The 27,330-nt window shown below is 35.1% G+C and overlaps 7 non-coding genes across 7 annotated transcripts; all 7 read right to left on the bottom strand.

Moving 5' to 3' along the window:
- Positions 1-400: 400 nt before the first annotated feature.
- Trnae-uuc (transfer RNA glutamic acid (anticodon UUC)) lies at positions 401-472 on the bottom strand. Its single transcript has one exon. It is a non-coding gene; the product is annotated as a tRNA-Glu (tRNA).
- A 449-nt stretch (positions 473-921) lies between these two features.
- Trnae-uuc (transfer RNA glutamic acid (anticodon UUC)) lies at positions 922-993 on the bottom strand. The gene has a single exon. It is a non-coding gene; the product is annotated as a tRNA-Glu (tRNA).
- Positions 994-3,624: 2,631 nt separating this feature from the next.
- On the bottom strand, positions 3,625-3,696 carry Trnae-uuc (transfer RNA glutamic acid (anticodon UUC)). Its single transcript has one exon. It is a non-coding gene; the product is annotated as a tRNA-Glu (tRNA).
- A 433-nt stretch (positions 3,697-4,129) lies between these two features.
- Positions 4,130-4,201, bottom strand: Trnae-uuc (transfer RNA glutamic acid (anticodon UUC)). The gene has a single exon. It is a non-coding gene; the product is annotated as a tRNA-Glu (tRNA).
- A 1,062-nt stretch (positions 4,202-5,263) lies between these two features.
- Positions 5,264-5,335, bottom strand: Trnae-uuc (transfer RNA glutamic acid (anticodon UUC)). The gene has a single exon. It is a non-coding gene; the product is annotated as a tRNA-Glu (tRNA).
- A 618-nt stretch (positions 5,336-5,953) lies between these two features.
- Positions 5,954-6,025, bottom strand: Trnae-uuc (transfer RNA glutamic acid (anticodon UUC)). Its single transcript has one exon. It is a non-coding gene; the product is annotated as a tRNA-Glu (tRNA).
- Positions 6,026-6,746: 721 nt separating this feature from the next.
- Trnae-uuc (transfer RNA glutamic acid (anticodon UUC)) lies at positions 6,747-6,818 on the bottom strand. The gene has a single exon. It is a non-coding gene; the product is annotated as a tRNA-Glu (tRNA).
- Between the last annotated feature and the right edge of the window lie 20,512 nt (positions 6,819-27,330).

The raw sequence follows: 27,330 nt of genomic DNA, 5'->3' as shown, positions 1-27,330 counted from the left end.
ATATTTGAATTCTTGAATGATCAATACAATTTTTGCCAAAGCTCACTACCATTCGCAAGATGCTGTGAACTACAAATCGCATCAGTTTAGAATAGTTGCTAACCTTAACAATGTAATTAATGGAAACGGGAGAAATTAGTCTAGGAGGTAATATGTACTTCAGATCGCGTGATGTGTCGCAAATGATTCTTCGTAGTTAATTAATTATTTCAGTAAGTTTATGTCAAAGTGTGAGTCAAAATTGTACAATTAAGTTTTCTCTATTCAAATACTTCAATTTACTGTGAAATTACCTTCAACTAACACACACTATCTTCAATAATGTGTGAATTTGCGATTTTGGAAACAAGTTCAAAAATCGTAAATTTTCAAGGAAAAAACAACAACCAAAACTCAAAAATTTCCGTGCCGGGAATCGAACCCGGGCCGCGTGGGTGAAAACCACGAATCCTAACCACTAGACCACACGGGAAGACATATTCCTAAAATCAAACCAAAAGTCATAAACACTTTTTTTAAAATAATAATCAGGACAGGTAAAAGCAAATTATTAGTGAATAATAAAGAAACACTAATATATAAATCACAATAATTTGTTGACTTTCAATTTCAAAGGCAAGGTAATTTGTCAATTGATCTTGAGTCTTGAGATGAATACTCCATAAATAAGCTGACGCTTGTCCTTGGAGGATGTGCTGTGCAGAAGTGCCTCGGGTGCTCAAAAATTACATTGGTGCAAGTAAAAAAAACATGACTGCCTACAGCTTCTGGTGGGTGGAGGTGGGTTGCATCTCCCTCAGTTAATTAAATAATGCAAAGTTTCAGAATTTATTTTCTTTCAATAATGTGTGAATTTGCGATTTGAAAAATAATGAGTATAGAAAGCATCAAATTGAAGAAAAACAACAACCAAAGTCAAAGTTCCCGTGCCGGGAATCGAACCCGGGCCGCGTGGGTGAAAACCACGAATCCTAACCACTAGACCACACGGGAGGACCTATTCGAAAAATAAAATCAAAAGTCGGCTTTAACACTTCTAAACTCCTCAACAAAAGTTTTGAAAGTTTTTTCAAGCATCTGTATCTCAAATTATTTGTGACATATTCATATCGTGTTGCATATCAATGGATAGCTACAATACTCCGCTTTACAATGACACCCCATTTGAAACAATAACATTTTTCACGGCTGAGTACACGCCTGGTGAATGTAGTGGGGTCTCAAAAAGAATTTGCCAAATTGACCGTTATTCTGTGCAGCAAGCTGCAATCCCACATCTTCACAATCTGGGACCTAATGCAATCCTCCAAGATGACACCGCTCGCCTCACATAGCCACAGTAGTCAACGACTACAGAATATGGGAGTAGAGTCAAAATGGCCTGCCATCAGGCCAGACCCGGGGGCCAGACCTCAACCCAATTGAACACTTGTGGGACCAGCGCCAGCTTGATCGTGCAGTGCGTGCCAGAGAAGCCCATATGCCAAAAAATAAGTTTTTTTACGCTTTTTTGGACAAAAAAGGTCCAAATTTTGGGAAGAAAGTCCACTTTTCACAAAATTGCCCCCTTGGGAAAAAAGTCCACTTTTTCAAAATCAGCACCCCCCAAATGAAATCCTGCGTACGGGCCTGATTGACGACCACTTCTGTATACGTTTCTCCTTTGCACTTTAGTCTGTTGCTAGTTTGCGTCTAATGGCTAAATTGGCTTGCACGTGAATTCTGCACATTCTGTGATGTTCTCCGGGATGTTCTTCAACCATTCTTTCTTCTGCATGGAGACTGAGAGTCAGACCGACTTCACTTTTTACCAGTTCACCATACATCTTTTCCCGTCAGCCAGAAGCTGCCTTGTCACATCAAATTCTTATTTGGATGATTTTGTTGGTCCTTTTCTTCTTCCAACTGATGTTCAACATTTGCCGACATCTCATCAATTCTCATAATCGTATTTTTCTTCATCTGCTCTGCATATTTACCTTGATTACATGCTTGTACCTTTTCAGCTCCTTTTATATACATGGCAGACATTGCAGAGGCCTCAAGAGACCTCACATTTTGTGCTTTATTTTCAGGCATACTTTAAAAGCCCTGTCTTCTCAAAGTTCCTGGAGGTATTTAGGGTTTATTTGAGAAGAATTACGGCCCACGTTTCAAAAAACACCAAGTGTTTTAAGGTCAAAGATCTCGACGACTAAAGACTTTGTAAAAACAGAAATCAAGCAAGATCAGTGAGAATTTAAACTAAGAATGTACAACTCATTAATTTTAGCTACCAGATGCACTAAATTTCTTTCTCCTGTCAAAATTTTATAGAAAAATTTCACCTAAAGTCGGCATCCTGCATATATGCTGCACATGCATAATTCCGTTCAAAGGTCCCGTACCCTTAAAGAGTGGGAGCCAATACGCGGACTTTATATCAGGATTCTTTACATTTTCCTCCCACTAAGATTGAAAGTATCTGATGGGTGCTAAGGTGCTTGCATCAACATGATCAATCAAAGAAAATGGGAGTTATACATTCCCACCAAATTCAATTTCTGTTTCTGATATAGTCTAATTGCTGATTAACACCTGTTTTATTGTAAGCCATAAGAAGATGTCTGTGTACGTTGCTCAATATTCGGGTTCTTGTCTTGGGAGTGTGGGAGTCAAGTCAATACATTCTGGTCGAGACCATTTTATTAAAGTTCTCTGCCTTAAAAGAAGATGAAATGTGGGTTTCCATCCTCCCACATCGGGGGACAACATTTATCATGGTCAATACATGTATCATAATCCACCTGCCAAAACAGCTTTTTACTCTTGTCTGAAGAAAATCTATCATAATAAAGATGGAGGCGATAGTGTCAGTATACGCGTTCGTTTTGCCTTTGGAAGGTGTCCGATGATGGACTCTTGCACTACTGCAAATATAACTATACAGTTGCTTGATTTCTGAATAAAATCAAAGCATAATACGCATTTTTGGTGTTGTATTTCATATTGATAATTACGTCTACTATCATAATATGACCCCTGTTTGCATTGTTTAAGGGTATTATAGTTAGTGGAAGCAGTTGATTTTCATTATCTAAATCAATATATTATTAAAAAATAACACTTTGATGTCAGTTTTGCTAAAGTTCTTTCTACAATGCTTTGAAAACTTGCTTGATTTACAAAAGTATTGTTGTTTCAACCCTCTCTACACCATAATTCAAGAACCACAGGACCTACAAAAGTATATCTGTGATATTTGAATTCTTGAATGATCAATACAATTTGTGCCAAAGCTCACTACCATTCGCAAGATGCTGTGAACTACAAATCGCATCAGTTTAGAATAGTTGCTAACCTTAACAATGTAATTAATGGAAACGGGAGAAATTAGTCTAAAGGTTGAGAGGAGGTAATATGTACTTCAGATCGCGTGATGTGTCTTAAATGATTCTTCGTAGTTAATTAATTATTTCAGTAAGTTTATGTCAAAGTTTGAGTCAAAATTGTACAATTAAGTTTTCTCTATTCAAATACTTCAATTTACTGTGAAATTACCTTCAACTAACACACATTATCTTCAATAATGTGTGAATTTGCGATTTTGGAAAAAAGGAAAAAACAACAACCAAAACTCAAAAATTCCCGTGCCGGGAATCGAACCCGGGCCGCGTGGGTGAAAACCACGAATCCTAACCACTAGACCGCACGGGAAGACATAATCCTAAAATCAAACCAAAAGTCATAAACACTTTTTTTAAATAATAATCAGGACTGATAAAAGCAAATTATTAGTGAATAATAAAGAAACACTAATATATAAATCACAATAATTTGTTGACTTTCAATTTCAAAGGCAAGGTAATTTGTCAATCTGAGTCTTGAGATGAATACTCCATAAATAAGCTGACGCTTGTCCTTGGAGGATGTGCTGTGCAGAAGTGCCTCGGGTGCTCAAAACTTACATATAGTGCAAGTAAAAAACCATGGCTGCCTACAGCTTCTGGTGGGTGGAGGTGGGTTGCATCTATGCAAAGTTTCAGAATTTATTTTCTCTCAATAATGTGTGAATTTGCGATTTGCAAAATAATGAGTAGGCCTATAGAAAGCATCAAATTGAAGAAAAAACAACAACCAAAAGTCAAAGTTCCCGTGCCGGGAATCGAACCCGGGCCGCGTGGGTGAAAACCACGAATCCTAACCACTAGACCACACGGGAGTACACATTCGTGAAATAAAATCACGTCTTTAACACTTCTATATAATAATCAGGACAGGTAAATGCAAATTATTAGTGAATAATAAACGAGCACTAAAATATAAATCACAATAATTTGCTGCAATAATTTGTTGACTTTCAATTTCATAGGTAAGGTAATTTGTAAATTTGTCATCCCAGTTAGTCATCCCAGGGTTTTGTTTTATGTTTAGGCAAATTGGTACAGAATTGCTTATTATCTCTTAATTTTAAGTTATAAAATTAAAGTGATTTTATTTGCTGAAAATGTTCAAGGAGATGAAGAAACACACATTATCACTAGTGCATCTTTTGAAGATCTCGCTGGAACTAAATTATTGTATGCATTCAACAAGTGCATGTAAAATATATTATTTTTTGTTAATGTGGTGGTGGTCATCCCAGTTGATCATCTCAGGGTTTTGTTTTATGTTTAGGCAAATTGGTACAGAATTGCTTATTATCTCTTAATTTTAAGTTATAAAATTAAAGTGATTTTATTTGCTGAAAATGTTCAAGGAGATGAAGAAACACACATTATCACTAGTGCATCTTTTGAAGATCTCGCTGGAACTAAATTATTGTATGCATTCAACAAGTGCATGTAAAATATATTATTTTTGTTAATGTGGTGGTGGTCATCCCAGTTGATCATCTCAGGGTTTTGTTTTTGTTTAGGCAAATGGTGCAGAATTGCTGATTGTCCTTTAATATTATGTGGATTTTGCAAGACTATAGTTATAAAATTTGAGTGATTTTATTTGCCGAAATATTCAAGAAGAAGAAGAAGAAACCCGCATTACTGCATGGTAATACTCTTTTTAAGATCTTCACTGTAAGTTAACTAATTAATTTCCAAAATTGTCGTGATATGCATTTAACAAGTGCGTGTATAGTCATCGTGAGAATACAGTGCTGTTTAATTTAAATAATGCAAAGTTTCAGAATTTATTTTCTCTCAATACTGTGTGAATTTGCGATCTGAAAAATAATGAGAATAGAAAGCATCAAATTGAAGAATAAACAACAATCAAAACTCAAAAGTTCCTGTGCCGGGAATCGAACCCGGGCCGCGTGGGTGAAAACCACGAATCCTAACCACTAGACCACACGGGAGTACACATTCGTGAAATAAAATCACGTCTTTAACACTTCTATATAATAATCAGGACAGGTAAATGCAAATTATTAGTGAATAATAAACGAGCACTAAAATATAAATCACAATAATTTGTTGCAATAATTTGTTGACTTTCAATTTCATAGGTAAGGTAATTTGTAAATTTGTCATCCCAGTTAGTCATCCCAGGGTTTTGTTTTATGTTTAGGCAAATTGGTACGGAATTGCTTATTATCTCTTAATTTTAAGTTATAAAATTAAAGTGATTTTATTTGCTGAAAATGTTCAAGGAGATGAAGAAACACACATTATCACTAGTGCATCTTTTGAAGATCTCGCTGGAACTAAATTATTGTATGCATTCAACAAGTGCATGTAAAATATATTATTTTTTGTTAATGTGGTGGTGGTCATCCCAGTTAATTCCAAAATTGTCGTGATATGCATTTAACAAGTGCGTGTATAGTCATCGTGAGAATACATTGCTGTTTAATTGAAATAATGCAAAGTTTCAGAATTTATTTTCTCTCAATACTGTGGGAATTTGCGATTTGAAAAATAATGAGAATAGAAAGCATCAAATTGAAGAATAAACAACAATCAAAACTCAAAAGTTCCCGTGCCGGGAATCGAACCCACGCCGCGTGGGTGAAAACCACGAATCCTAACCACTAGACCACACGGGATGGCATAATCGTAAAATGAAAATACTTCTTTATAATAATCAGGACAGATAAATGCAAATTATTAGTGAAAAACAAACGACCGTAATTACTAAGGCCCAAAAAAAAATTGTTTGTTTGTCCACGTCCGACCGACCGTGTACCCTTTTTTTTTTTTTTTTTGATTTTTGATTTTTTTTTGGCATCGATGGGACATCGTATAAAACAGTGGTTAGTATAAATTTAAAGAAAGAAAATGTAAAGAAAATGAACAGTATAACATGCAGAACCATCTCAAGAGTTAAACCTAGTAAAGTGCTGTGTGTTTTACTTATTTACCAGTCTTCAAATAAAAAATATGAAAAATCCGACCTACCGACCCAACTTTTTCATAAGCCTCTATGGACAAACAAACAATTTTTTTGGCCTAATTGTGTATTATGCGGATTTAGCAAGACTAGTTATAAAATTAGAGTAATTTCATTTGCTGGAAATGTTCAAGAAGAAGAAACACACATCTTTTGAAGATCTTCACTGTAATTAATGCATTTATGCATTGTCGTCATATGCATTAAACAAGTGCATGTATAATAGTCCTCGTGAGAATATAATGTTGTTTAAATGAAATAATGAAAAGTTTCTTAATCTATTTTCTCTCAAAACTGTGTGAATTTGCGATTTGGAAAATAATGAAAACAGAAAGCATCAAATTGAAGTAAAACAACAACAACAACAACCAAAAATGTTCCCATGCCGGGAATCGAACCCGGGCCGCGTGGGTGAAAACCACGAATCCTAACCACTAGACCACACGGGAGTACACCTTCGTGAAATAAAATCACGTCTTTAACACTTCTATATAATAATCAGGACAGGTAAATGCAAATCATTAGTGAATAATAAACGAGCACTAAAATATAAATCACAATAATTTGTTGACTTTCAATTTCTAATTTGTAAATTTGTATTTGTAAATTATGCCAAAAGTTAGTTACAGACGACACTGCATGCTGGCTCGGAAAGTTAAATAATGCAATCGACATTTGTTTACCTTCTAAGTTCTATGCAATATGTTTTCTTCCCCCTCCTTAGCGATGCAAACCTTTCGACCCCCCCCAGTTATTGTGAATAGTAAGTTTAGACACGCTTGAGCATACTTTTTTTTTTTAAAGTTGTGTGTTTATTTGTTTGTCTTTTTCTTGCGTAGATACTGAATGAAGCATGATGAAATATCACTGCCAAAAACCTCTGAAGATCTTTAACATGCAACTGAAGTAATTTATTTATTTTATTCATAAGTCAAGAAGTCAAGTGCAGTCTTAAACCTGCACATAAACAAGAAAAGTGGAGAAAGAAAGGAAGCAGAATGGATGGAAACATGGAACGAAGTATCGCATACACACAATAGAGGTTATCCGTGTTCTATAGAGGCCCTGCATTCTTTTATCGATTGGCTCCAAACAAAGGATTTGAACTGGTGTCCTTCACCGTAGTTATGGCGGAGTGCAGTCCATTCAATCAAATGTTGTCATCAACCTATTCGATCGTAGTGCAGGGTTATATGTGACGCATCATGTCAAAAGGAGACACTTTTGGGCAGGTTATCAATTTTGAGGTTTTTATATATCTTAAATATAGAGATATTTTGCTCTACAACACTATTTTCCCAAATGAAATCGGACATTCCTAAGCGAAGATATTGAGTTCGTAAGTTATGGTATTATAAAATTGGAAATTGAGATATTGGCCTTTAAAATATTATTGACAATGTTGAGAGTATGAATTACCTTGAAAAATGTCTCAAAAAATACAAGATGCCAGTTATATTCCTGTCTGAAACTACCAGACAATATTTTTAACATTAATAACATCACAAATTCACAACAAACTTAAATTGTGAAAAAACCACCCCTGGCCAGATTTTTGGCTATTTCTCCATTAATGATCCTGCCCAAAAGTGTCTCCTTTTGACATGACACGTCACATATGAGCGAGACGAACTGTCACGGTAGATTGCAATCATGCTTTTGTTGAATGCATTTGAGTAGTCCGCCATATTTACGGGATGATACGTCACATGCAAGGCCTCTGTTCTATAAGCTGCATATCCTATCAGCGACTGCTATACCTTGTTTAGGACTTTCAAAAGAACTACATGCATGTGCAACCATGCCTGTTTCAAAATAGCCCGCCAAAGTCATTCCGGTAACTTCGAGGTCATGCATTGAATTGGTTTGAATGAGGAATACTACGGGAATCTGCGCCTTTTGTTAGAAGTCACACATGAGTAAAGTGGATAACCTCTATTGGCAAAAATGGAATCAAAGAGTGCAGACCATGTGCCAGGAGGCTCGAAATAGACAGGTAGGCATAAAGGTAAGGTAATTGTACAAGCATATTGTTATACGTAGTCCTCGTGAATGCAGCAAGTACATCTTATTATTTTGTCTGAAAAGTTCAAAATATAAGATGAAAAAGTGTCTTTTGTTATTTGCACACCAATCGAACAGGTTTTGGATATGAAAAACAAATGTGGTGAATGTACATAATGTTAACGGGTTAGGCCATTTTAAATCGACTTTCGAAAAGTTTTTTGATACATTCATTGATTTCTCAAAAAGTAAAAATCGCAGTTTAACAAATAACGGTTCAAATGAAAGCCATTATTGGGGGCTAATTGTTGTATCACTATGAAAGGCATGACACCAATATAAACACTTGTTTCGGTGACCCAAGTTCATGGTCATTTCTGCTCACGCACTTTTTTACAGATGGCCTGGAATTTCATATTTCGGTTTCAGCGATTGCCCGAAAAAGGTGGTATGTTTTTGAAAATCGTTTCCGCTTGGAATGTAGATAGTTATTGTTGCTATTAGTTACTCTTCGCGATTTTAATTTATGCCCTCTTTAGCCGACAATTTTTAATGCATTTTACACAATAGATACGTCGCTTGCATAAATACCGCTATTTTTAACAGTATCGTTTTTGTTAACCAACATACCATCCAAATTAGTTCTCAAGACTTTGATGAAACCATAGATACCAAATCGGACTGCATGTGATGAACAGATTTTAAAATAGAATCAAAAGAACCAGCGTAGGCCCTCTCAAAATGTACTTTTTTAAAATATCGCGTTGTGATAAAAATGACTACCTTTTTCTTGTTTTTTATAACAAGGAAAAGCTTTACTTACCTCAAACTTCTCAAGTAGCGTTGTCTCAATGTCCGTTACTGGTTGGTATTATTCAGATTAAGCGATTTTCATGATTTAGGCCTACTTAGCCTACATTTGACCAACTATTTGCCCACACCGTGTTCGAATATATTCCAAATATGGCGCTGCATTCAGTATCACACTAACGACAAGGTTATACTAAGATGTGGAAGACTTTCTGACACTATATTCACGGTTTTTCTAATGGCTGTTCAAACTTATGACAAATTTGGCTGGTTTGCGTTGTTCAATACCATTTCACCCTGATGTGACAGTGACGTCACATCCGGGGTCACGTCAGTATTAAGCTGGTTTCATACTATAATTGAAGACCGAATTGAAAAGACTAGTTTGCGTATGACGTCCTGTCAACCAGACCAAAAATGCCGTACTGCGCAGGTCAGTAACCAATCACGTCGCGCCTTTGCCCTGACGTCAGACGCAAACTAGTCTTTTTAATTCGGTCTTCAATTATACCCTGCCGCTTGCAATGAGCGGCGTGGCGCACGCGCATTGCAGACAATCGGACACAATCAATGCTTGTCATTGCTTGAAACGCTCTGCCGCTTGCCGCAGCGGCAAGCGGGAGGAAAGTATGCTGGGGGCATTATACGAATTTTATTAGGCGCAGCATCACTCGCTGGAGTTCGATGGCGCTGGTGTACATACGCACGCGCTTAAAGACACCGCATAGATGCGAGAGCGAAGCTGTTCACAACGCGTTGACATCACTGCCACATCGGGGTGAAAAATGGTATAGGTAACAGATGACTATGAAACCTCAAATCGCCCCTCGATAAAGGTTGGCAATTGAAGCAGGCCTCAGTTTAGCGAACTTTGTCTAGTTTAATGCGATGCGAGTGCAAACGCCGCTCGGACTGTGAAGGTTTCTGGATACCGAATATGGGTTTAGATTAGGCCTATATCATGTCCTCTAGGCCATATAATTTATTTTTGGAAAGGAAAGTCTAATTTCGGAGCCTATTCAATTGAGAAGGGACTGGATTTTGTCATAATAATATAAAAATGAATACTTGTCGTCCATAACAAGAAAGAATGCCTCGCGATTTTTTTTATATCCTGCCATAGTATTTTAATTGATTAAACTGAACATGAAGCTATATCTTTACTAGCTTCATGCACGAATTTGCAGACCCGCCCGGCCTTCTATACATGTAGTGAGTACTACATTAGATTGTGTTTACAAGAAATAATAAGCGCTGCCTCCTCGAAATTTCTTATGCCAGCAGCTTTGATGATTAAATATTATCTACAACTCCGCACCTGTGTTCAAGGCCTTTCTTTTATCTATTGACCTCAAAAGAAAGGATTAGAATGATCAGAATACCGTCCCTGACCCCTTTCCACACATTAATAATGAGTCGGTAAGGGAACGTGCTACCGTTATACTTCAACGAGTACGTATGGCCACTACATAGTTCAATGGCCTTATTGTGATCTGGCGGGCGTTTTAAAAGCACGGTCCCTGACTGCGTGGGCATATTTCCGGGCAAGGAACAATAGAGACCAATTGCCTGGCAATGACGTCACATGTAATCCCAGTGCCTCATTTCAAATATATAGTTTTAGTTTTGGTTTTGGTTTTGGTCACGTGGTTTCCTATTGTCCTGCCTAACCACTTGAATCACAAGATATCGATCTCTTTGTTTCTACCTTTTGTTTAAAACTAAACATTTGTGACAGGTAGTTTCGGTTTTGGTTTCAGTTTCTTATAAGTGGTGTGACGAATAAAATTACAGGATTTTCGAGTTACCTGATCTAAGTATACAAAAGAAATGTTTAAATTTCGCAGTGCAATATTCACAAGCAGAGAAGTCGAACAAAACAGTCTACATTTGAAAGCATTGATTTAGTTTGAAAGCATTGGCTTGAGACTACGAAATAGCCTAAGCTGATTTCACTGTGAAAATATATAGACCATCGAAATATTTGCATTCGACATTACAAAAGGGCCACTACTGTAATTGTATAGGTGCTATAAACAAAATCGATTCATGTCCTTTCCTCTAATACCTATGATCCCATGTACCAGAATCGATGGAAGGCCATTATATGACCTCTAATAACCTAATGACTTTTACTGAAGCAATTTTTACTGCAAAAAGTAGAAGATAGAGGGGAGAAGATTGGGGTGTGTGTGTGTGTGTGTGTGTGGGGGGGGGGGTTGAAGGGCAAGGGGATATGGGCCGGGAGAGAGAAACATATGAGAGAGAGCATTGGAAGTGAAAGAGAAGGGGAGGAGAGCTCGAGATGAAGATATCGAATGTAGGGGAGGAGGAGGGGAAAGGGGTAATTTAGGAAAGAGGTGGTTATATAGGGAGGGGAGCCCCCTCTTAAAGAGGTATGGGTTGTGCTTCCCGGGGATAATAAACTAATTCATAATCAAATCATCTCCATGCATCGTTTATGTTTCATACAAACAAACAAATTCCCCACCCCACCCCATCCTTCAGTATACGCGCATGTATATGATTTCTAGGCCTAGAACTCGTGAGTGTAATATGCCACCTACCTTCGACAGAGAGCATCAACTGTCGTCCGCGGGATAGATTTCCGATATCAATCATGATAATAATTATGTTAGCACAATAGGCTATTGTATACTTCTGGTTATATACCCTATACTGTGTCCTCCCAGCATAATAGTGTTGTGATTGCAGATCAGATCAGCTCTACTTTTTAATCCCTTGATTTTTGGTTTCTGAACAAAAGAGAAACCAAAACTATATATTTGAAATGAGGGAGTCTATAGTGTGATTAGAACATTATAGGCTGGTGGTCACTTATAGTACGATCAGTACGAAAAGTCCAATGCGATTATTAATGTATTTTCTAAAATTAAAAGAACCACTTTTTAGCGGGAATTTTTGTAAGGTACACAGCTGAAGTTGTGAAAGGGTTGAAAGACTACAATATTACGGCATAAACAAGAATTTCTTTGTTTGGTTGTTATTCCTATAGACCACTTGACATGTGACGTCATTGCCCGGCAGTATGCGCACGCATTATGGTACTTTCCATTGTTCTTTGCCCTGCAGTTTTCGTGCGCATCGTAGTCTGCTCAGGGCATGTGTATTTTAAAAGCTTTTAAATCTCCCACCACATTTCATATAGTACAAGAAAGCCATTGAACAGTGAAGCGGTTCGTTCGGGCATATCGACAGACCAATCCCTCGCCTTTGTTGATAAACATTAATGTAAAGTGGTCCATAGGCTCATCCTTTAACGTGGTGGTGGCGTGAAACAGTGCCCCTGCAAGGATTACGACATAATTGCACATGTTGCTTCAATATTTTTTTATCATTAATTATAATTAATTATATGTTGCATTTCGAATTTTTTTTATTTTAATAAAAAAAAATTATATGAAAACACTCGAATAAAGTTTTGTCTCTCATTAGGGACCGATCGTTATTTATGGCAGGGGGGGGGGGAATGGGTGTTTTGGCAAAAATATCGACAAACAATTTCGCGTTCCCCCCTCGCGTCCGCTCAACATTTTCGCGTTCCCCTTGTTTTCCCAATTTTCTCCATTTAAAATTTAACAATCCCCCTCCTGGTTCAACTAAAATTTCAGGTTCCCCCTCAAGACCACAAAAAATTTCGTGTTCCCCCTAAATTTACCCATTCCCCCCCCTGCCATAAATAACGATCGCTCCCTTAGTATACCCGGATTACTGGATATGACACTTTTGAAAAGAGATGTAAGCTTCCACTGCTTTGCACACGACATAATTGCCCTCAAGTTCAATTATTAGCCTGGCCAGGCATTCAAGTCACAACATCTTCAGGAAATCACTTCAATTAATATTGTAGTAAGGGTTTGGCAGACCGTATACATTAGTAATATATTACAAATATATTTTCCAACGATAATGGAAGCGTATAATTTGAATGTCATGCATTAACATGATTAAGCGAGCTCGTCTGTTCTGCACCCACCCCCGTAAGTGAACGAGTTGGGTGAGCATAACCTTGTAGTGTGATGCCATAAGATGCCAGATGACGTAAAATGGCGAACAATTTTAGAATAAGATTTAATATTTGAAATAAATTTAGAATTTTTATTGTCATTGTGGTTATTTATAGGATTGGACGTCCAAAATGAGTGGGATAAACAAAAACGACGTCGATGCGATGAAAATAGATCCACCATCCTATTTTGGCAAGTATGGTCTAATGGTACTGATGCATGTTGCTGTAATTATGGAAAAGGAGGCGAAGGAACAAACAGATGAGACCAGAGGATGATTTAAGCACTTCCCAGCAAGTCTTGCGGTTAGCACAGCTGTGTGAGTGAACATGACACCACTGCCCGCCCACTGCATACACACGTGCATGGTTAAATTTGAATTTGGACAGATATATTTACAATAAAAACACCTTCTAAAGGTTGGTCGATTTCACATTTTATGTTATCTACAGAAGGTGTGGATTATCCTTCATGCATACATCACTTTAGATCTGAAATCGACCAACTAATAATGACACACGGTAATTCTAAAACAACATCTTTTGCACAGAGTTCAATGGGATTTGAAAAGTAAAGTGGCAGTTGAAACTCTCGTGATAACACTTTTACAGTGCATGATGGGGCTTCCTTAAATCATCCTCTGAGATGAGACGGAGAGAAATAATAAGGAGAATAAAGTAAGAACGAAAGACAGACAAAACGAAAGGAATAAAAGAAAGATCTGAAAGAAAGAAAAAGAAAGAAAGATAGAAATGAAGAAAGAAATTAAGAAAGAAAGAAAGAAAGAAAGAACGAAAGGAAGAAAGAAAGAAAGAAAGAAATGAAGAAAGAAAGAAAGAAAGATAGAAAGAAAGAAAGAAAGAAAGAAAGAAAGAAAGAAAGAGGAAATAAAATAAAAGGAACAAAAGAAAGAAAGAAAAGAACGATAGAAAAGCAAAGCAAATAAAAGCAAAGGAATGGAAGGGCTATAGGTATGTCACCAACGAGCTGTACTTATTTCGTGACCGCATGTTTAGAAAATTCATCAACCTGCATTATGTCACGTATTTCAACAGATTAGAGTAAATTCGCTGAATTTTTTTATCATTTTGAAGACAACAACATAATCTTTTTAGATAAACATTAACGTCAAGAACGATCAATAGACATAATTGTAATGAAATGTATAATTTATATATACAAAAAATGCATAATATACACGTAAAAGACGTTATAAACGCCAAGTATATTTCTTTCAGTGAATTTTCATGCTTTTTTGGTTATTCGTCATATCGCTTCAACAAAAATGTATTAAAAAACAAAACAAAGTCTTACGTCTTGTCATAACATGCATAAGGTTTAAACGTTTTCGTTAAAAGTTAATTTGGATCTTTTTAAGGGATCTAAAATGAGCGTTTATTGCGTTTCGACAGTATTTTTTGTGGGACATGAGAGCACCGCAGACCTATCGAATTGCATTCTGAATACGAAGCATGTCTTTCTGATATCAAATAATTTTCATTTTTTGAAAATCACAATATAATACAAATTTTATGACAAATTATACAAATTTGATATTTTTCAAATTTTTGATATATAACAGCCCTCGAAGTAAATTATATAAATCTAATGATATATTCTTAAAGTGTATGTAGCAGGGAGGAAAAGCCGACGGTCAATTGAAAATTTTGACCTTTCATATTGAAGATATAGATTTTTTCCCAAAAAGACCTAATTTTTTTGGTGTTTTGGGAAAAAAATCCATATCTTCAATACGAAAGGTCAAAATTTTCAATTGATCGTCGGCATTTCATCCCACCTACATACACGTTAAGTATAAATCATCAGATTTATAAAGTTTACTTCGAGTACTGTTAAATATCAAAAATATCAATTTTAATGATTTGCCATAAAATGTGTATTAAATTGCGAATTTCAAAAACCAAAATTATTTGATATCAGAATGACATTCTTCGTATTCAGAATGCAATTCGATATGTCTGATGTGCTCTAATGTCCCAAAATAAATACTGTCCAAACGTTCATACCCCAGCCCTTAATGCGATTCTATAATTATACTAATAATGTAGTGATATCATTTTACACTTATACGGCGTTTGTGCGTTGAATAACCTGGGGAACCAAATCATATACAACAAAACAAAAATTGCGTTGCAAAAAGAAATCCCCACTTTCCTCTATTTGATTAAAACATTTGAATTTTAATTGATACTATAACAAAGCCGGGAAGAATTTGCATTTCTACTCATCCATCGTCAGAAAGCAGTTCTCTATTGTAGCTCGAAAACTAGCTGGGAAAATAATGCAGGAGGATGCGAAATTGCATCATATTGATCATCTTCTGGTAAGCTAAATAAAAATGATGATGTTTAGTAAAAAGTAATTGCTTATTTATTAAATATTATGTTTTTACTTATTTAATTCTAAAACCTTTTGGGCATAAGGCAAAAAAAAAAAAAAAAAAAATCGTTTGTTTGTCCACAACAACTTTTCCAGAATTGGGTCGGTCGGTCGAAAAAAGTTTTTTTTTAACTGATTTTTTAAAATTTTCAAATGCAGAATACACTACCTTGTATACTGCAAAATCAACTGGCAATTGCTTACTTGTGGTCCAAAAGGTCAAGTAATTCAAAACTTATAAAGTGTTATAAAACTGCTAAACCTTATTTGGAAGCTTTTGTAAAAGAAAATGTAATATCAAAGTAATTAAAGAGTTTAACTTCAACACTACAATATTTTTCGCTCACCTGGAACGTTTCACTGGTTCGACTAGCGTCTTCAGCAGATGGTGATGCTGTGATGATATCATTCGGGATATCACCATCTGCTGAAGACGCTAGTCGAACTAGTGAAAACATTCCAGGTGAGCGAAAAATAGTGTAGTGTTGAACTTAAACTCTTTAATCATTTTATCTATCCACTACGTATGAATATCCACTCGTATAAATATCAAAGTAGTTTAAGAAATTTTTTTTTCCAGAATTTGACAATTTGGGTCGGTATTCTTTGTAAAGTAACAATTTTTTCCTCCAAATTTTGAAAATTAGGATCGGTCGGTTGTGACAAAGAAACAATTTTTTTTGACTAATGTGTGATGATTTAGTTACGGGAAAGTATAACCTAGATGTGAACATTAATTTTGTATATTTTTAGATATCCTTCCGAGTAAAAACTGCAAACTTAGCGATCGTATTTATGAGGGAAAAGTCATTTTTATTCAAATGTCAATTCATCGTGAAACTATGTTTGGCCCAAGTTCAATACTGGTTATGATATAGGAAGTACCGTATTTGATTGAATGAAGATCAATGCTCTAGCTCCTGTTGTATGATTCACAGGGCCTATACTGACAGAATCAAGATTATACACCTACGTTCTTTAATGATCAAATCCTGTCAATTTAGTATCAGAAGTCTCAACTTTCTTAATCTGTAAATCAAAGTGCATAAATAGAACGTTACATAATGTTTTCGGCGAATTCGAACTTGTAAAATGTCAATTTTCCTTTTGATGACTGGGTAAGGTTGACATAACGGTTTTAAAAACACAAGATGACGAAATGAGACAATAATTATGACGTATGATTATTTGGCTCGAACTTCAGATGATCGTAAGTCTTATGATGTAAGTTAAATCAGAATGTTTAAGAATAACTTTAGGCCTATCCTTTTGGAACTTAAACATTTAGTTTTTGGTTAAAACATGATATGATATAAAAGTGAACCTTTATGATTGTGGGGATGTAAAATACGATTTGTCTAAGGTGGACACTTTAATTTGTTGCATATTATATGATTAATTTAATTGGGCTCACTTTCAACAAGTTAAATTTAAGTTTTCAAAGATTAAAAAATATATATATAAAACCAACTATTATTTTGATGTCAGTGATCACAGCATGATTACATGGTAGTATACTCTTATTTTTCACAGACTTTGTATTTAGATTATCATCTAAATGTAACATAATATTATAGCATTTACATTATTATATATTTTTTGAAATTTACTTTTTTAATAAAAACATATTTGGGTTGACAATTAACATCCCATAATAAAAAAAATAAAATAAATATAACGAGAGAAAAAAATGGAAGATTGTCAATCTAAAGGTGTTTTTCTAACAAAAAAAGTAAATTTCAATAATATACAGCCTGTCTAAAAAAAATTGTGCAAGTGAAAAGCGCCCTCGTTGGCAATTAGAAAATACCGTTGTGACATGATGCTTACATCAACGTCAAGGGCGCAGTCTTAGCTCTCAAATGCCGTTTATTCTGGCCAATTTGCTTGTTTTAATTTCGAGATATGTTTATTTAACAACGAAAGGGTAAAATCACAATTGTGCCACTTTTACTAGGGAAGAGAGCTGTACATATAGATCAATGATAGCTGATGTTGATGCGTCTAATGCACTCCCCCAACATCAGCGCGCGTGCATTATGTTATTTCTCTCCCAACAAGTAATACGCGGTCATTAACCTATAAGTGTGCAATATTTGTTTGTCTTTTATCATGTCTTAGGGATCTGGAATGAGCGTTTTGAGCGTTTCGAGCGTTTCGACAGTATTTTTGTGGGACATGAGAGCACATCAGACATATTGAATTGCATTCTGAATACGAAGAATGTATTTCTGATATCAAATAATTTTCATTTTTGAAATTCGCGATATAATACAAATTTTATGACAAATTATTAAAATTTGATATTTTTCACATTTTTGATATATAACAGTCCTCGAAGTAAATTTTATAAATCTAATGGCATATTCTTAAAGTGTATGTAGCTGGGAGGAAAAGCCGACGATCAATTGAAAATTTTGACCTTTCATATGAACTTTTTTCCCAAAAACACCAACAAAAATTAGGTCTTTGATGTTGGGTGTCCATAAGAGAGCTACAAACAATGCTGTCAGAGGAGAATTAGGTAGTTTTCCAGTTCTTATATCCATGCTTAGCCTTTCGGTAAAATATTGGTGGTCACTAAACAAAAAATGTCTTGAGGGTTGCAATTCCTTTGTAACTCATGCATTAATTGATAACAGAAAACTCTGTGATAATGACACATTTAGCTGGTCATCAGGAATAAAAAAGATTCTCACTCTTGTAGATAAACTCTGTATTTGGACTAAACCAAATATGATTAGGCCTACATCAGGTAATTTTAACAACTTTATAACTTCCAATTTACAGTCAGCTTATTGCAACCTCTGGACAGATAGTATTAATAGTGTTAATAGTAAACTTAGAACTTACTGTATGTTCAAGAGATCTTTTGATTTAGAAAATTATGTTACTATGTATAGCCGTTCACATAGATTAAATTTTAGTAAACTTAGAATTAGTGCTCACTGTTTAATGATTGAAAAAGTCGCCAATGTCATCCAAAAATAGATGTTGAACAACGACTCTGTAAACTCTGTAACTTGAATGTCGTTGAGGATGAGTTCCATTTTATTATGAAGTGCTCTCATTATGACGATCTTCGTACTAAGTTATTTTCTGGTGTTAAGGAAATTTACGATATTGATAAACTCAGTGATAATGATGTTTTCCTTCTAATTATGAGTGCAGAGGAATATGATTGTATTTCTTTAATCCTTGAATATGTTAATGGTGCTTTTACTACACGGATGTCTCATGACATTTAAATATACCATACTTTACATTCCTTATAGTGTGTGCTCGTATTACAAAGTACTATAGCATTTTATTATGTTAAACTGTAAATATTATCTTGTGTTTTATGTACTTGTGTTGTTTACTTACATGTATTCGCCACTTGCACGGTTCCGCCATTATGCACTATGTGCGGGAGAGCCTCGAACTGGCAGCATACATGAATGGGAATTGAACCAGTCATATAACATTCTGTGTAAGGTTACGTAATTCTTCCTTTCATGTATGCTGCCAGTTCGAGGCTCTCCCGCATATAGTGCATAATGGCGGAACCGTGCAAGTGGCGAATTGTTTACATTGATTATACCTAATGTGTGGTAAATATCAATAAAGATTCTGATTCTGATTCTGATTCCATATCTTCAATACGAAAGGTCAAAATTTTCAATTGATCGTCGGCTTTCCATCCCACCTACATACACTTTAAGTTTAAATCATCAAAGTTTACTGTTAAATATCGAAAATATCAATTTTTAATCATTTGCCATAAAATGTGTATTAGGGCCTACATTGCGAATTTCAAAAAAGAATGCATTTCGATATGTCTGATGTGCTCTAATGTTCACAATAAATACGGTCCAAACGTTCATACCACACCCCTTAAGTGACTAAGAGAACAGTATTTACTACGATAAAATCATTGATATGCATATGTACAGGGTGAGTCAAAAAAAAAGTGCAATAGAGAAAAGAATCCATTTTTACTTAAGAACCGAGTTGAACTTTTTAGGTTTGAAAACATTTTATTTATAGTATATTAATCATTGACCTTGTGTGTAAAAATTAAGGAATTAGCATTTACCGTTTTGTTTTTATAACACATTTTATAGCGCTACCCAATTTTAATGTTTGTCCAAGAGACATCTAAAATTTGAATGTCAGCCCACTCTGTGCAAGGTAGATTTGGAACAACTGCCATTTTCTTAACCTCATTGTCATTAAAATAAAATGGAGCACCCAAAGTGTTATTGCCTTCATTTTACCTTTACTTTAAAGATGTTTATTCTCTATCAAAAACATACAAATTTGCAGGCGGGTTTTTCAAATGTCAAAATGAAATGCGCGCAAATTGAAATGGAGTGAATTACAAAATATCCAGTAAGTTGGACATTTTGGGATTTAAAAAAATTGGAGTTGGAGTCGAGTGAGGTAGTGAAGGACTTAAAGTAATGTTAGAAAATGTGTTTGAACAGAAAATAAGGAATTAAAATATAAACGCAAAAATCAACCTTATTTAAGTTAAATTCAGTTTCAGATATGGTGCCTTTACCGCGCACTGTGTGCTCTCATTCAAAATACATGGTACCTCGTGGACAAATAACGAAATTGGGTATCGCAACAAAAGGACTCATCAAAATTAAACGGTAGTTGCGATTCACTTCATATTTTCACAGAAGGTGACCATTGAGTGTAGCATTTACAGAAACTTTCAATATTGGGAAAGTTCGATTTGGTTCTTATATAAATATCGATTCTTTGCTCTATTGCAGTTTTTTTGACTCACCCTGTATTTAATTTTACAGCATCATTATTCCTGCATCATGATAAAACAGTAAAAACAGTAAGGAATTTTTTTGTATTGTGTAATTGATGCATTCTTTTGATTTCACGAAGGAACTTGATAAACTTACTTACAAGTACAGCCCTCTTCTAGTAAAAGTGGCACAATTGTGATTTGTCGTCGTTATCTAAACATATCTCGAGATTAAAACAAGCAAATTGAACAGAACAAACGGTACTTGAGAGCTAAGACTATGCCCTTGACGTTGATGTAAGCATCATGCCACAACGGTATTTTCTAATTGCCAAAGAGGGCGCTTTTCACTTGCACAATTTTTTTGAGACAGGCTGTATATAGATTGAATAAATAATGACATTAATCATTCTTTTATGCAATACTTCAGTATGACCTGCATTGCATCTTGCTTGCATTTGGGATGACCTATTTTAGAATAGGATACATTACCCAGGCAGTTCTAATAACATGAAGTCCAAGGTTCTCTTACGATTACCATGACTACGATATTGCACAAACTCGTCTTGAATGCTAATTGGGTATTTCGGCTTTGTGTTTTACCATATTTATCACAAGAAATTCATCACGCAATTAAGGAGATAATTATACTCCATTCTTAATTGAAAATAAGTTTTTGTGCTTTTAAGGGGGTACTACACCCCTGCCCAATTTTGTGCCTATTTTTGCATTTTTCTCAAATAATTATAGCGCATTGGTGACAAGAAAGATATGTATATTATAGGGGCAAGGACTACAACTACTGCACTGGAAATTTTATTTCAGCACAGACAACAGTTGTGGAGTTACAGTCAAAAATTAGGGAAAACCAATATTTGATCAATAAATCAATAACTACTTGCATTGAGTTGCTGAATTTTCAGTGCAGTAGTTGTAGTCTTTGCCCCTATAATATACACATCTTACCTGTCACCAATGCGCTATAATTTTTGAGTAAAATGCAAAAATAGGCACAAAATTGGCCAGGGGTGTAGTACCCCCTTAATATTATGTAGAAGTCAATTTAGAAAGTTAAAAAATGACGCATGGATTTTTGATAAAGGGAACATGTATGGTTTCATTGGATATTTAATATAAACGGAAGTATGTATGGATTCACTGCAGATTAAAAATAGGTATAAGTAGTTCATCCCGGTAGAATTGTAAATTAATTGGTACTCATTATATGCTAATCAATCGGACTAACTTTTGAATATGGTATCGCACCATGTTGGGTTATATAAAGGGTATAAAAAAGTTTTAGTAACATTCATAAAATAATTTTGAAAACGTGATGCAATTGCCTAAAATATTTTACAACTGATGTTTTAATAAAATTCCTTTAAAAGGAAGGCCAGCCTCAATGCAGAAGAGGTCTTGTAAATAGTTTGGGTCACCGTGAAAGGCATTTTTTAGGATCACGCTTACATCCATGTTACATGACAGTTCACCAAACCATCAATGCTGAGAACATGCACACTGAAACAGCAAAAAGCATTAACTCCTATCACTCCTGTCAACTCTTAATTCATTACTCCAAATTGTTCTGTATTTTTGTCTTTACTGCTTTTTACCCATGCTTATTATTAAAATCAAGAAATACACTGCAGTTGTTAGTTAATTCGCTATGTAAACTCAACTTACATGCACATTTTATTTTAAAATGATTTTATATTATTTCGCAATGTATAGTTTACTATAAAGTAGATAGTGGCAAGCACATGATAAAAGGACTGATCATTCACAACAATCTTCACTTTTAAACTGCATTTTTTGAATGTGTTGATTGTTAGTCCGAAACTCTTGCAAAGCTATGGACATGGCATCTTACCTACTCCATTCTGTAATAGTCTGCATTGTGTGTTTTCTCAGTCTTCAATCATTTTGTTGAATGTAATTTTATGAATCAAATAAAAAAGATAGAAAGTGGCCTCACTTTAGTTACGTGTCATTTACAGTATTTATAATTTATAAAGTAAGACAATAATTTATTTATTTTCTATAAGTGCATGCCAAAATATGGGATATATTGTTCAATATTATAGCTAACCACTAAAAACTTTATTTTCCATCGGATTTTTCCTGTTGAAAAGACAAAACTAATGTTAAAGATAGCAATAATATCATCAATAACATTTTGAGTCAATTTTATCCATAAAACGATACAGGATAGGATAGATAATTACTTTGACTTCAATGTGGTCCATATAATGAAGATTTTGATTCTACAACATTATTAGATCTGTTATCAACATCAATTATGCACTAACAGGCAACCAAACATCATGCTATGCTCAGTAGTCCACTGATATGACCTTGTTCCAGTGATCATTCCCCGCTAACTACTAATTGTTGACCATGTCATATTTTTGATATGCTGATTGCTGAACAAGTTTATGTTTATATGTGTAGGCCTAACCTATGATAACTTTTTAAGTCATAATTAATTCAAACATAACTTTGGCAATACTCAATCGTTTTCGTTCGTTGAAACGGCAAAACATACCTTCTTTTCCTTTCAAATCGAATTAGCAGACATCAAAAACATTTCCATCACAAGAAGTAAAAAAAAAAATTCATACCAATAGAAGAAGGCTCTAATCTTAGCTAATCTTTAGTGTACACAAATCCCATCTCAGAATTAGGTACCAGCCCCATGGGCTGGCGAAAACGTATTATAATCCAACTTATTTATATGGTTTTAGAATATTTTTGTATTTGCTGGGACAATTGTACATCAATTCAGGCCGAACTATAGTTACTTTTTAGTTCTTGAAGTGCAGTCAAATAAGTGAAATATCAAATTTAGGGCTCCAGGGTGGTGTCAAAAATTTAAAAATGCTCCGATTTTGGTCAAATTGTTCCTTTGGCAAAAGTGAATCAAACTAAGAATAGTTTGTCATAATCAGGTATTTTGTTACCTATATGGCCAATTATATATAAGGTCGAATTGGCTTTGACTTTTGTTGTCCATGTAATAAAACCTCTGAGATATGACAACTTATTATTTGTATAACATGCAATTGCAAGCGGAACAATATATTGAGACCATCGTTATCAAAATCGGAGCATTTTTTAAATTTGGTTGGAGTTCTGGAGACCACATTGAAAATGCGCAGAGGTAAAATAAATTATGTTGCAATTATTATTATCGATGTAACAAGACATTTGAACCACAAATCTACCTTAAATTATAATTTATCTGAATAATCATGATAATCCGTGAATCTTTTAATATCATGATAATGCTCTAACCTTTCATTCACAATGACGTTTCAAGTTCAGTCGCCCCGAGGCAAATGTTGGCAGGGCTAACATGACAAAATCCGCAAATCCGGACCCGACAGTAGGGATATGTTGGAAGTTAAAATTAGCCTAGACTTCTAAAAGAGGTCATTACGTAATGAGCTGTTTTTGCCAAAAAGGTAAACCCCGACATTTTCAATTAGTAACTTGTTTTTATTTTGTGGTTAATTTTAGCAAGAAATAAAACGTAAGTTTATGGGTTAGTCACTTACTTACGACGTTTGTAGAAAGGGCGGGGGAAGCATGCTATAGATCATTATATATTGGAATGTTGTGTCTAAAAGGTAAACTGCGGTCCATTTGTTTGTTTCTTTGTTTGTTTAAATATTGTCACATGATTTACTAAAGGCAAAACATACTTTTTAAAGACAATGAAGAGCTGAGACTAGTCTCAAATGAGGAGGGCGGAAATGAGGGCCCGAGGAGTAATTAATTAAAACAAAAATATATTTATTTATTTATAACAATTCAGCCAAGAGACCAGACGAGGATCCAATAGTGCCTGAGAACTGAATTAAAGGGCGGCCCAAAACATTCTACAATGTTTTAAGCATTGGGAGTTAGTAATTTTAGGGTCCCCGTAAGAATTGCATCAGACCTGTATCATAAATGGGTTATTATGTAATGAACTATTTTTAGCCTACCGACAGGGTATACCCCTTAATTATTTATTTTGAGGTTAATTTTAGTATGTGATACAGGCTTAGTCTGTGAGTTAGTCACTTTTTCAAAGACGTTTATTAAGGGGGTGGGGGAAGACCTGACATGATCTAGCACAATTTCCTATCGTTTGGCACTGACATACTTTGTACGTAAGCGTGTCGAGCGTGGGCATAGTGGGAAATGGGAGGGGTAAATAAGACAGAAAAACATACCCAAGGGACAAACGGTTGTTAACCCTGCAGTGTGTACTGGGTGGGAGTCAGGGTATTTCTTTGAGGGTGTAATGGCTCATTACGTAATGAGCTAATTTTGGAGTACCGTAAGGGAATACCCCAATAAAAAATTTGTTTTGAAGTTAATTTTAGTATGTGATAAGCTTAGTCTATGAGGTAGTCATTAAAAGACGTGTTTGAGGGGGTGGGAAAGACCTGATATTCATAATGTATATAATAACAAGTAATATATTAGTCATGCGCATGATGGTCAGAATAAGAGCGGTAATATTTGATAACTTGGACCGAACTTGAAATTTGAAAATTATAATGGCAGTTGATTATTTAAACGGGGGGGGCTTTTCGCCGCCGGGGGGCTTTTCGCCGCCGGGGGGACGTAGCTAGCTAATCGCCGCCATGGGGGGGGGGACCTGGCAACGATTTCGACACTTTTGTGTTTTCAGAAATTTGCAAGTCGCTACCAGCCCTAGAATTACTTGGGGGAGGGTGAAATATTCTTGGAGGTTGGTTTTAGGGTTGTTTTTTGGGGGGCCTCAGTTGCAAACCAACTCATTTACGGAGTCAAGCTCCCCTGCAAATACCACACCACTGATCAGAGGCATTGTAAAAAATTCATGTTTTCAACATACGTTCATAATAGTCTTAAACAAAATGGACGGAATCGTATCTTGTTTTATTTTGTTTTGTCATTCATTTCTTTTTATTCAAGTTCATTCATTCGGCAATATTAAAATTATACTAACAACATACAAAAGGCGAAAATGCTTGAATGAGCTGGCCTAAATTCCAGTTTAAAGATATTAACTTACTTCCCCCTCCCTCACTGTATATTATTAGCCTAGGCGGCAATGGCTCACTGACGATAGTCAGTGCGCCTCTAACATATGCAAAATTGGGTGTTTATCACACCAGAATATCACTTTAAGGGACTGCTCATAAACACTTGGGGGGGGGGGGTAATGCAAAAAAAGGGGAGGGGGCTTTAACAGTTTGACCCTCCTAAGGGGGGTCCTGAAAAGATGACCACAAATTTTCTTGAGAAAATTGAATTTATATGCTATTCTTTGGGGTTAACCCGTAATTTTCATGTCAAAAAGGGGGCCCTGAAATTTTTAAGATCTGAAAGGGTGGGCCGAAAATATTTCGCGATTGATGTTTTTTTGCATCAGGCCCCCCTAACAAGTGTTTGTGAACGGTCCCTAAACTTTGAACCTGACGTTAAAAAAATATTCAAAACTTTTGACAACGGTTGTAATTCCGGAATTTTGACAGCCTTGGCGATTCCAGAATTACAGTTCCAAAAATTTGACCCACCAGTATCCTCCTCTCTCTCATTCTCTTCAATTTAAGAAAAATATAAATATTTCGAACAATCGTGTCATAATTTATTCTGCATGCTGTTTGATTACGACATATAGATGGCGCATGCACATATTATTATTATTATTAATAATTTTATTATTAATATTATTATTAAGTATTCACTGGTAGCGTGCCAGTCATGGTATTTTCAATTTAGCCTTATCCGACCTAATATTCAACGAAACCTTATAGTTGTCTAATCAAATACGTGCGGAAGTCGCTTACGTCAATTATACAAGAAAAGGTATTTCATGATATCACATGGGATATAAATAAAATGAATAAAAATTAAAATTAAAAAATGAATAACTATTATAGGGTATCGATATAGTGTGATCATAATATAGCTCCTAAATAGAGACAAGGTGACAATCAGGCAGTTTTACTTTGACTAAAAAGGATTTAAAAGACCTTGTATAATATTATAAGAAAATAAACTTGGTACTCTCGAGTGTCTATTCGAACATTTTCTAACATGTTATATTACGAGAAGCCTTTTGTTTCTATCCTTGTTATATGTTTGACGAAAGAATAATTATCATTTATGAATTCAAATATTCGAAATAAGTAAATCGGATTGATGATTGGATTATTTGAGTTGCCTTTTTACAAGTGGTCTTCAGACGTCTGTACCATTGCTCCAACTTCGTAATAAATTTTAATTCCCCCTATATGCTTTTCCTTACGTAATATTTGGAGTACAGGATTAAGCTGAAGATAGATTTGATTTTAATAAATCAGGGTGTCCCAAAAGTCTCGATACCTTTTTAAACCATTGTATCTTTAAGGAGAAATAGTATACAGAAAATATGAAAACATATTTAGAAAGAGGACATTTGGGCAATTGTTTTGGTACCAAACTTGCTAATATCTGCATGTTGTAGTATGAAGATACGAGCAAATGTTTATCATATTGGAAAATCGTTCTTTCAACCGGAGAAACAAAAACACTTAATTAAATGCAAACGAATTGTCAAATTAACACCCTCTTCTGCATTTGCTCACAATCCTAACAAAGTGACTTGGTAAAGTAATTTTCCTTATCTCAAAGATTTTATAATGTTTTGATTGAGTTGATACCCCGATCATTACTGAATTGTCACATTGAAACTCCCCTATTCATGCTAAGTCAGAAGACATTATGCATGAATATAGCGCATATGCAAAAATGGTTAATGGGAACAAATCACCAGGAACATTGTCAAATTGAAACACTATTCCCAACAACTTCACATTATTTTTATTTTGTTCTTCCGTAGTTTGGACTTTTTTTGTTTTGCAAGTAGTCTATTCGGAATATGTTCAAGATGTCCATCATATAAATTCGCACACTCGCGTACTCTGACGGTGAAGTACTGAATGACGC

This window comes from Amphiura filiformis, chromosome 1 (assembly GCF_039555335.1).
Source record: "Amphiura filiformis chromosome 1, Afil_fr2py, whole genome shotgun sequence".
In the NCBI taxonomy this organism is placed as follows: Eukaryota; Metazoa; Echinodermata; class Ophiuroidea; order Amphilepidida; family Amphiuridae; genus Amphiura; species Amphiura filiformis.
This window is presented reverse-complemented; position numbering and strand designations above follow the sequence as displayed.